We start from the raw sequence: 11532 nt of genomic DNA, 5'->3' as shown, positions 1-11532 counted from the left end.
ACCTTCTGTTTGGTACACTGAAAAATAACGTCCAAAGAAGTATAGAGCACAGGGCAGTAAGGTTTACTGCTCAGTGCAGTAAGGCTGAGAAATGGAATAGAGACTAATAAATGATCATTTCATTTAATATGCTTAGGCATTTTTTTTATTTACCATGTTATCTAGCTAGTGAACATTTTTAGAAGCGTAATCTAGTCAGAAAAGCTTTAGATAAGACATTTTATATGCAAACTAGAAGAGCAGAAACGCACAGTACTAAAATCATCACTTGCTTATTGCAACAATGATTGAAGAGGAGATAATGGGATATCTCTGTAACGTGAACTTACAACCATTCACCAAAGGATAATGAAAGACATGGGGACAACGTTTCAGCTTTGAGTTTGATGACTGACTGACTGTTAAGTCGGGGCTATGTGAGGGACTGGGGGAACCAGACCAACTTCAGCACAGCCTTGACCTAATAAACCAGAAAGGCCCATGCTTAGAATTACCCTATAGACCATGCCACAGAATGTTTCTACAAGTTTGTCCCAAGTCCAGGTAGTTTGTTCATAAAATAAAATAAAATTAAAAAAAAAAAAACATTATTGGGCTGGAGAGATGGCGCAGTGCTTAAGAGCACTGACTGCTCTTCGGAAGGTCCTGAGTTCAAATCCCAGCAACCACATGGTGGCTCACAACCACCCGTAATGAGATCTGATGCCCTCTTCTGGAGTGTCTGAAAACAGCTACAGTGTACTTACATATAATAAATAAATGAATGAATAAATAAATCTTTAAAAAAAAACATTATTGTGCTCTGTGCAAGCCTTCAAAAAGGAAAAATCATATTTGCCTCATTTTGTCACCAATAGTTACTACTAAAACTAAATACCACAAGAAAGTGTTGGAGGGTGGGAATGATGTCTTTTCCAAACTTTCCACTTCCGAGATTCAAGTAGAGTCTCACTGAGGATTTTATTGTCCATTCCTTGGATGGAATTCACCCTCTGTGCTGACCCCATACCCAATTAATAGACTGTAGTTGAAAAGGACATGCACAGGTATGAAGGTCAAGGTCACATTATTAGTGGGATAAATCTTAGACAGCAGTGTGATGAAGCTCCCAGGCCAACTGGGTTCCCGTATTTATTTTGTCTCCACCTCCCATCTCAGTCCACTTGAACTGGAAGATTCACTGCCGACTTCTCCCCCAAGAGAAAGGTGAGAAACTGAAGGCTTGTTCCTACTGCCTCAACTTCTTTCCTTTATCTTCAGAATCATTTCATAATAGCTACTCTTAATAAGCATTTTTCCATGTTACATACGCTTCTCAATACATAAGTGACATTTGGTAGCAAAATGTCACTATGCAGTAGATCAGGCCAAGAAATTTATGAGAGTTAAACTGCTTCAAATTGACAGATGTAGGGAAATGTGTGGCTGGATTTGAAACTCTGACACCCCATCCTACAGTTTTATTTCTTTTTAAATATTGGATGAATTTTAGTGGGTAGGTGTGGGTCTTTTGTTTCTGTCTCGCTCTGTCTCTCTCCCTCTTTATCTTTCTGTGTGTCTCCATGTCTGTCTGTCTCTCTCTATCTCTGTCAGCCTGTCTCTGTCTCCTTCTGTCTCTGTTTCTCTGTGTGTCTTTCTGTCTCTCTTTGTGTACCTTCCTCCCCATCCCTCTGTCCCTCTCTCCCCCTTTTTCTCCCCTTCCCACCCCTCTCAGAATATTGTGGCTTGTATGAATCCCCCTGGAGTCAGCATATTCTGTGGTTGTGATCCTACTGAGGAACACCCCTTGAAGGAGTAGAATGCACTTTTAATGGCTGAACCCTCTCTCTAGTCCAGCTTTAGATTTTCATTATTAAGCTGTACTGAATCATTTATCTGTCCAAACTGTGCCATGCAACATAAAACATTTTTTATCTGTGTAACACATAAAAGTTTTTGAGCCAAAAAAAATATTGCCAGCTTTACAACTTAAAATAAAACATATTATCTGTCCCCCTCCCATTTTTAGTTGAAGGCATCTTTAAAAAAATATGTCTAAATTCAAGATAAACCTTTTTTTTAAATCTTTACCCCAATCAAGTTTAAATAGTTAGAAATGAGGTCTTAAGACTAATCAGCATAAGGCAAAAACCAACAGAAATGAAATACGATATATCTGAAAATTTGTGAATCATGTTATAAATAATTTGTCAATAGCAGAAATAGAAATAAAGAGAAGACAATACCCCAAGCAGGAAGGTTTGTACTTAAGACAGAATCTGCACCTCAGCCTAGTAGGCAAATTACATGAAAACAAATGGTGGAATGCCGATAGTGTCACTTTACAAACATGGCAGTACAGAAATCACCTTGGAGCTCAGGATCTCACATTCCTATGAGGAATTTTAATTTGAACATTTGAGTTACTTTGGAAGGGAAGAAAATATATGATCCTTTTCTGCCTACTTTCCACACTGCTTTTAAGTTTGGCTGAAGCATCCATCTTTAATTTTTAAAAATATTGTATTATAAATCGTTTCTCCCCGTGGTCATTTTCTTCTTTTCTACCTCTCTACATTTATTATGCCTCAGGGAATAATGGAGCTCTGGCAGTCAGAGGCATACTCTTCTACTTGTGTGATAAAACACACTATCTCTGTATTCACACTGCATTAATGCAAGTATTCCAGACTTAGCCACAAATCAGTCTTTAGCTGACAGTGAATGTTATACTCCAGGTTAGAAGCTGCCCGATGCTGGCCAATGATTTCATGCTAGATTGGAAACATTCCCCAATATCTGTACATCCTTATTATTTGTACCATTATTGATTTCCATGGTATGTATTTGGGATGAAAGGACACTGGGTGAGTATGATCGAAGTGAATGGTAAAAATGAAAATTTTGAACAATCAATAAAATCATCATTTAGAAACATTAAAAATTCCAGATTGGACATTCGTGCTGTGAAGGGATCAAAGGATAAAGACACCAAAATAATTATAAAACATGGAAAAATTCATGATCACATCAAATACAAAACACAGGAATTAAAAGGACTGCCTACAGAGGGACCAAGATTACTCCAATAGCTGAAAGCTTTTCTAGTCACTTGCTGAGTTCTAAAACTTTTTTCTTTTATTTTTTTGAGGTTATGAAAAAATTACATATTTCCTCTCCTCTCCGTTCCCCCACATAAATCCTCCCACATTCGCTATCTTGCTCTCTTTCAAATCCACGGCCTCTTTCATTAATTGTTATTACATGCATATCCATACATATACATTCCTAAATTGCATTGTGTTTAGGAATAGTTTCTATTTAGAAACGTATGTTACTCATACATATGTTCGTAGGGCTGACAAGTTAATATTGAGTACCCAGTCGGTGTGCCTGGATGAGACTCTTGCTTACACTCAGCATGACCTAGTTGTCTTTAGCTCAGAGTGTAGTGCTGAGCCGAAGCAGCTCTTCCTTCGCCAGTTTGTCATGTGTATTGGCGCTCTATTTGGATCACATCGTGTTCAGACAGTCATAAAATATCCATGCTTCGACCAACCAGATGTCCAATAATACTATGTTTCCATTAGGGCAATTCAAACAATGTTACAAATAAACACTCAAAAATGAATAATGAAATGAATAACTTCAAAGGGTTTTACCAGTATTTTTATTACAGTAAAATATATATGGTATAAAATTTATGATGCAGACTTCAGTCGTTTATTCTTTGTGTAGAGGAAGGCCACTGATGTGCTCGAGTTAGTTTTATATCCAGCTACTTTGCTGAAGTTGTTTATCAGGTTTAGGTGCTCTCTCATGGAATTTTTGGGGTCACTTAAGTATACTATCGTATTATCAGCAAATAGTGATAATTTGACTTCTTCCTTTCCAATTCGTATCCCTTTGACCTCCTTTTGTTGTCTAATTGCTCTGGCTAGTACTTCAGTTGGATTTACTGTAATGTTGTATGAACAAAAATCACCATTCAACCTCAGAAATCTGATTTTCTTATAAAACTTCTGAGGTATTAACCAAATGTCAATTCCCCATTCTAAATTCCCTGAAACTCTATCAAACCACCTTTGATTTTCTCGCTAGATTGTTTTACCTATCATAACACATACATATATACATTCATATATATGCACATAATATTATATGTGATTTATGATGATATGTAATATATAGCATAGAACATATGACATATATTTTATTTGTATACATGTATGCATATATACATATCATAACATAGTATATAATATATAACATAATGTGCATATAACATATAAAGATTGTATAGCATAAAATATAAGAAATACATATATGTATATATAAGAAATATGTATGTATATATATGTATATATGTACGTGTGTATATATACATATATATATATGTATATATATGTTTGTACCTTTACCATACATATTGGCTTATTCTACTTAGGTTAAAATAATCAGTGTTTATTCATATACAAGAATCAGTCAGAATTTTCTTCCATTATAGTCTGAACAACATTCCATAGTTTATATTCAACAATTTGGGCACTATTGGTTGGTTCCAAGTTTGCACTATTGTATATAACACTGCCATGAATGTAAGTGGGAAAACACCACTTCAAGGTCTTTTGTATGTACTTTTTAAATATAAATAATACTTTTATTACTAAGTTTTTCTTTATTTTTTACCTTTTTTTTTTTAAATAAAGTTGTTGGCCCCCTCCTTGTCCACCCTTCCACAGTTCCACATCCCATTCCTTCACCGAACCATCTCCAAAAGGATGTTCCACACACACACACCCCATCCACCAGTCCTCCTTACTCCCTGGGGCCTCAAGTCTCTCAAGGACTAGCCCCATCTTCTCACACAGAGGCCTTAACACGCAGTCTTCTGTTGTATATGTGTCCAGGGCCTCATACTAAGCTAGTGTATCCTGCGTGGTTGGTGGCTCAGAGACTCCTGGGGTCCAGCCTCGACAAGAGTCAGGGATTGTCAAGGACTAAAGATACCTGGTAGGCAAATGAGAAAACACACAATTGAGATACAATGCTGACAGGATGGTGTATTGACATGTGAGCCCTTGAACTTGGGAGTCAAGGTACTCACCTAGACTTGACTCACCCTCAGTCTTTTATTGAAATCATACAAGGAAATTGGGTTACAAAATTCATAGGGGGGTAGGTAAATGCTTCTCTATTCTCTTGTGCCAACATTTTCTTGTGACACAGAGTTATACAGCTTTAGAACAGAAAAAAAAGGAAACTATACAATCTCAGACTTAAAAATTTTACAACAAGCACAGTTTTTTTTTTTTTTTTTTTTTTTTTTGTATCTCCTGACTACCAGTCTCTGGTTAGGTCGGGGGCAGCAGTACTGTGGTTACAAAATCAGTATCTTTCAGACATATATGAGACACTACATAATTTCATAAAACGCCAAGCATGAGGTCATACTGCTGACCCTGCAGTCTTTATAATTTTTGGACCCCATCTGCCTATCTAGAAAAACATCCTCACCTAACCTGAATAGAGAATTCCTAGGGGGGCTGCCACCATCATCCCTAAACCCAAGGAACCCATTGCTAACTTTCTGGGAAATATCTATATATTATTCCATCCTCAATTTTATAACAAAAAATATCCTATTTTATTATACAGAATTGAGACTGAGACTCACAGCTGTGGCTCTAGGGTACTTTCATTTCCACCCAGAGCAAGTAACCGTAACATATATTTCTCTTGAAATCATGAACGGCCTTCACTTTAATATTATCGGCAACATCTAATTTCTGGATATTAAGAGGGCTCCTACTAGATCTTGCCAGGTCAGTAAATACCGGTTTAGTCAAGGAAGGAAAAGTAATAGTAAATACTAAGTACTAAGAATAATTGCAGAAATGATATCACGAGTTGCTTGTGATAAAGAAGCAGGCCTTGGGGCCTCTCGCTACACATATTGGGGTCCACAAGAGACCATTGCCTCGCGCTCTGAAACACAGTACCCACGATAGGGTTTTCTCCTTTGTCATCAGGGGTCCCAGGCATCTCGAGCTTAATGTGGGGTGTCTCCATCAAGGGTCCCTGTTAGTTGAGACTGCTGGCCTTGCTATGTGGTTGCCCTCTTCTTCAGCTTCTTCCAGGCTTTTCCCTAGTTCAACTACAGGGGTCCCTGATTTCAGTCCAATGATTGGGTATAAATATCTGCATCTGTCTCAGGCAGCTGCTACTCAGTCTCTCAGAGGATAGCCATGCTAGGTTCCTGTCTGTAAACATACCACACGATCAATAATAGTGTCAGGCCTTGGAGCCTCCTGTTGAGATGGATCCTAAGTTGGGCCCATCACTGGAGCATCTTTCCCTCGGTCTCTTCTCTGTTTTTGTCTCCGCAGTTCTTTTAGACAGGAACAATTCTGGGGCAGTGTTTTTGACTGTGGGACGGCAGCCCCACCCATCCAACAATGCCTTATCTTTCTACTGGAGGTGGACTCCACAAGTTCCCTTTCTCTGCCGTTGGGCAGTTCTTCTAAGGTACCTCCATTTAAGTTCTGACAGTCTCTCACCTTCCAGGTCTCTGGTACTTTCTAGAGCCCCCACAAACATACACATATCCCACCTCCTGAGGTTGCATATTTTCATTCATTCTGCTGGTCCTCAGGGCTTCTCCCCTCTCCACCACACCCATACCTGATCATGTTTCCCTTTTCCCCTCTCTCTCTCCTCCCTCACTCAGGACCCTCCTTCCCTCAACCTCCCCTGATGGTTTTCTTCTCCCTCCCAGGTGGGACAGAAACATCTTCACTTGGCCCCTTCTGTTTGTTAATCTTCTTGAGTTCTGTGGATTGAATTCTAAGTATTCTGTATTTTTTTTTTTTTTTTAGCTAATAACTACTTATTAGTGAGTTTGTACCATACAAGTCCTTTGGGGTCTTTGACACCTCACTCAGGATGATATTTTCTAGTTCCATTCATTCACCTACAAAATTCACAATGAGCTCATTCTTAATAGCTAAATAATATTCATTGTGTAAATGAACCATAGCTTCTGTATCCATTCTTCTGTCAAGGGACATCTGGGTTGTTTCCAACTTCTGCCTATTACAAATAAGACTGTTATGAACATAGTAGAGCATGTTCATGTGGCATGGTAGGGCATCTTTTGGGTATATTCCCAAAAGCAGTATTGCTGGGTCTTCAGGTAGATCTATTTCCAATGTTTTGAGGAACCTCCAGATTGATTTCCAGAGTGGTTGTACCAGTTTACAATCCTACCAGCAATGAAGGCATGTTCCTCTTTCTCCACATCCTTGCCAACATGTGTTGTTACCTAAGTTTTTTATCTTAGCCATTCTGATTGGTATAAGGTGGAATCTCAGGGTGGTTTTGATTTCCACTTCCCTGATGACTAAGGACATTGAACATTTCTTTAATTGCTTCTCAGCCATTCAAGAATCCTGTTGTGAATTCTCAGTTTAGCTGTATGCCCCATTTTTTAATTGTTCTTTTGTTTTGTTTTTTGGTGGTTAGCTTCTTGAGTTCTTTAAATATTTTGGATATTAGCTCTTTATCAGATATGGGGTGAGTGAAGACTTTTTCCCAATCTGTCCTGTAACTTTGTCCTTTGCCTTACAGAAACTTCTCAGTTTCATGAAGTTCCATTTATCAATTCTTGATCTTATAGCCTGAGCTATTGGAAATTCTGTTTAGGAAATCCCCCCACCTGCCAAGCCAATGAGGCTGAAGCTCTTTCCCACTTTCTCTTCTATTAGATTCAGTGTATCTGGTTTTATGTTGAAGTCCTTGATCCACTTACACTTGAGCTTTCTGCAAGGTGATAAATATGGATATATTTTTACTCTTTCACATTCAAACTGCCAGTAAGATTAGCACCATTTATTTAAGATGATTTCTTCTTTTCCACTGTATTTTTGGCTTCTTTGTCAAAGATCAAGTGCCCACAGTTGTGTGGGTTTACTTCTAGGTCTTCAATTAAATTCCATTGATTGACCTATCTGTCTCTGTTTCGGTACCATATGGTTTTTATACCTATTGCTATACAGATTAAGGTGAGGTATGGTGATTCCCAGAAGTTCTTTTATTGTTAAGAATTCTTTTCACTCTCCTGGGGTTTTTTTTTTCCATATGAAATTGAGAATTGCTCTTTCCATGTTTGTAAAGAATTTTGTTGGGTTTTTGATGTGAATTGTGTTGGATCTGTAGATTGCTTTTGATAGGATGATCATTTTCACTATGTTAATCCTACCAATCCATGAGCATGGGAGATCATTCCATCTTTTGAAGTCTTCTTCAAATTCTTTCTCAGGAGACTTGAACTTGTGGTCATACAGATCTTTCATTTGGTTGGTTAGAGTTACACTAAGCTATTTTATCCTATTTGAAACTATTGTGAAGGGTGTTATTTCCCCGAATTCTTTCTCAGCCTCTTTATTATTTCTATCAATTCATTTGAATTAAGTTTCTATCCAGCTGCTTTACTGAAGCTGTAGGAGTTCTCTGATAGATTTTTTGGGCTCGCTTATGTATACTATCATATCATCTGCAAGCAGTGATTACTTGGTTTCTTCTTTTCCAGTTTGCATCCCTTTGCTCTCCTTTTGTTGTCTCATTGCTCTACTTATAACTGTGAGTGCTGTATTGAATAGATAGGATTAGAGTGGGCAGCCTTGTCTTGTTCCTGATTTTAGTGGGATTGCTTCAAGTGTCTCTCCATTTAATTTGGTATCGGCTGTTGGTTTCCTGTATATTGGTTTTATTGTGTTTAGGACTGAGCCTTGAATTTCTGATCTCTCCAAACCTTTTTTAAATTGTATATTTTGTTTATATCCAAATTAATAAGGGTAAATTCCAGCAAGTTCACAACCAACATCACTCTAAAGAAAGAAAAGCTCAAAGCATTTTCATTATAATCAGGAACCAAAAAGGAATCCACTTTTCCATAAATATTCAATGTTGTTCTTGATTTATCAGCAAGACTAGAGCAATAAGGTAAGGATAATGAAAAAGTTTAAGCAATAAAATAAATTAAAAAAGTAAAATTATCTTTCTTTGGAGATGATATGATTTGATGAAAAAGAAATGTTGCAGGATACAAAATTAAGAAACAAAATCAGTAGCTTTTATGTATAAACTGGCAAATAAACCAAGAAAGAAATCAAGGAAATATATTTCACATTAGCCTCAAAAGATGTCTTGAGATAACTCTTACCAACCAAGTGAAAGATTTTATAATAACATGTTCTAATTGGATATGTTTTTGGTTTCCTCTCTCCAAATCCACTCTTACCCTGCTTCTATAAGGGTACTCTACCACGCACCCATCCACTCCCTCTTCACCGCCCTAGCATTCCTCTACACTGGGATATAAAGCCTTCACAGGAACAGGAGCCTCCCTTCCCATTGATGCAAGATAAGGCTCCTTCAGCTTCTTCAGTCCTTCTTCTAACTCCTTTACTGGAGCCTCTGTGCTCAGTCAGAAGATAGGCTTCAAGCAAACGCATCTGCCTTGGTCAGGATCTGAAAGAGCTGCTCAAGAGACAGCTGTATCAGGCTCCTGTCAAGAAGCACTTCTTGGCATCAGCAACAGTGTCTGGATTTGGTGTCTGCATACAGGATGGATCCACAGGTGGGGCAGTCTCTGTATGGCCTTTACTTCAGTCTTCTACTCTTTGTCCCTGTATTTCTGTTAGACAGGAGCAATTCTAGGTTAAAAATTTGGAGATGGCTGAGTGGCCCCATCCCCCAATGGAGGAGAGGGCATGCCTAACCTCTGGATATGGTCTCGACAGGTTCTCCCTCCCCTTTGTGGGGTATTTTAGCTAATGTCATCCCTGTGGGGTCCTGAGAGGCTCTTGTTTTCCTAGCATCTGGAACTTTCTGGTTGCTACCCCCAGTTCCCCATCCCCCATTGTTACACACATCCGTTCAATTTCCTGACCTCCTCCATCTCCTCCCATACCTGATTCTGCCCCTCTTTTCCCCTCCCCCTCCTCTCCTCCTGTCAATTCCCTGCAACCCTCTACTTTCCTTGATTATATTGTTCCCCCTTCTGAGTAGGACTGAAGCATCCACCCTTTAGTCTTCCTTCCTCCTGAGCTTCATATGGTCCATGAGTTGTATCATGGCTATTCCACATTCTTTGCCTAATATCCACTTATCTGTGAGTATATACCATGTGTGTTCTTCTGTGACTGAGTTACCTCACACAGTATGATATTTTCTAGATCCATAAATTTGGCTGTGAATTCCATTAAATCATTGTTTGTGATATCTGAGTGTAAATGTGTAAATGTACCACATTTTCTGTATCCATTCCTCTGTTGAAAGACATATGGGTTTTTTCAAGCTTCTACCTACTATAAATATGGCTGCTAAGAACAAACTGGAGCATGTGTCCTTATTACATGTGGGATCACCTTCTAGGTATATGCCCAGGAGTAGTATATCTGGGGCCTCAGGTAGTACTATGTCCAAATTTCTAAGGAACTGCCAGACTGATTTCCAGAGTGGTTGTACCAGCTTGCAATCCCATCAGCAATGGAGAAGTGTTCCTCTTTCTCCACAACTTCTCCAGCATCTGCTGTCACCTGAGTTTTTGATCTTAGCCATTCTGACTTGTGTGAGATGGTATCTCAGGGTTGTTTTGATTTGCATTTCTCTAATGACTAAGGCTATTGAACATTACTTTAGGTGCTTCTCAGCCATTTGGTATTCCTCAGTTAAGAATTCTTAGTTTAGCTCTGTACCCCATTTTTAATAGTGTTATTTGGGTCTCTGGAGTCTAACTTCTTGAGTTCTTTGTATATATTGGATATTAGTCCTCTATCAGACATAGGATTGGTAAAGATCTTTTCCCAATTTGTTGGCTGCTCTTTTGTCCTATTGATAGTGTCCTTTGCCTTACAGAAGTTTGCAGTTTTATGAGGTCCCATTTGTCAATTCTTGATCTTAGAGCATAAGCTATTGGTGTTCTGTTCAGGAGATTTTCCCCTGTGCTGATGTGCTCAAGGTTCTTCCCCACTTTCTTTTCTATTAGTTTGACTGTATCTGGTTCTATGTGGAGGTCCTTGATCCACTTGGACTTGAGCTTTGTACAAGGAGATAAGAATGGATCGATTTGCATTCTTCTTCATGCTGACTTCCAGTTGAGCCTGCACCATTTGTTGAAATGCTGTCTTTTTTCCATTGGACAGTTTTAGCTCCTTTGTCAAAGATCAAGTGACCATGGGTGTATGTGTTCATTTCTGGGTCTTCAATTCTATTTCATTGATCTACCTGCCTGTCACTGTACTAATACCATGCAGTTTTTATGACTAGTGCTCTGTAGTACAGCTTGAAGTCAGGGATAGTGATTCCCCCAGAAGTTCTTTTATTGTTGAGAGTAGTTTTTGCTATCCTGGGTATTTTGTTATTCCAAATGAATTTGAGAATTTTTCTTTCTAACTCTATGAATAATTGAGTTGGCGTTCTGATGGGGATTCCATTGAGTGTGTAGATTGCTTTCGGCAAGATAGCCATTTTTACTATATTAATTCTGCC

Source organism: Mastomys coucha, unplaced genomic scaffold (assembly GCF_008632895.1).
Source record: "Mastomys coucha isolate ucsf_1 unplaced genomic scaffold, UCSF_Mcou_1 pScaffold17, whole genome shotgun sequence".
Classification (NCBI taxonomy): domain Eukaryota; kingdom Metazoa; phylum Chordata; class Mammalia; order Rodentia; family Muridae; genus Mastomys; species Mastomys coucha.
The sequence above is the reverse complement of the archived record's forward strand: the minus strand, read 5'-3'. Positions refer to the sequence as shown.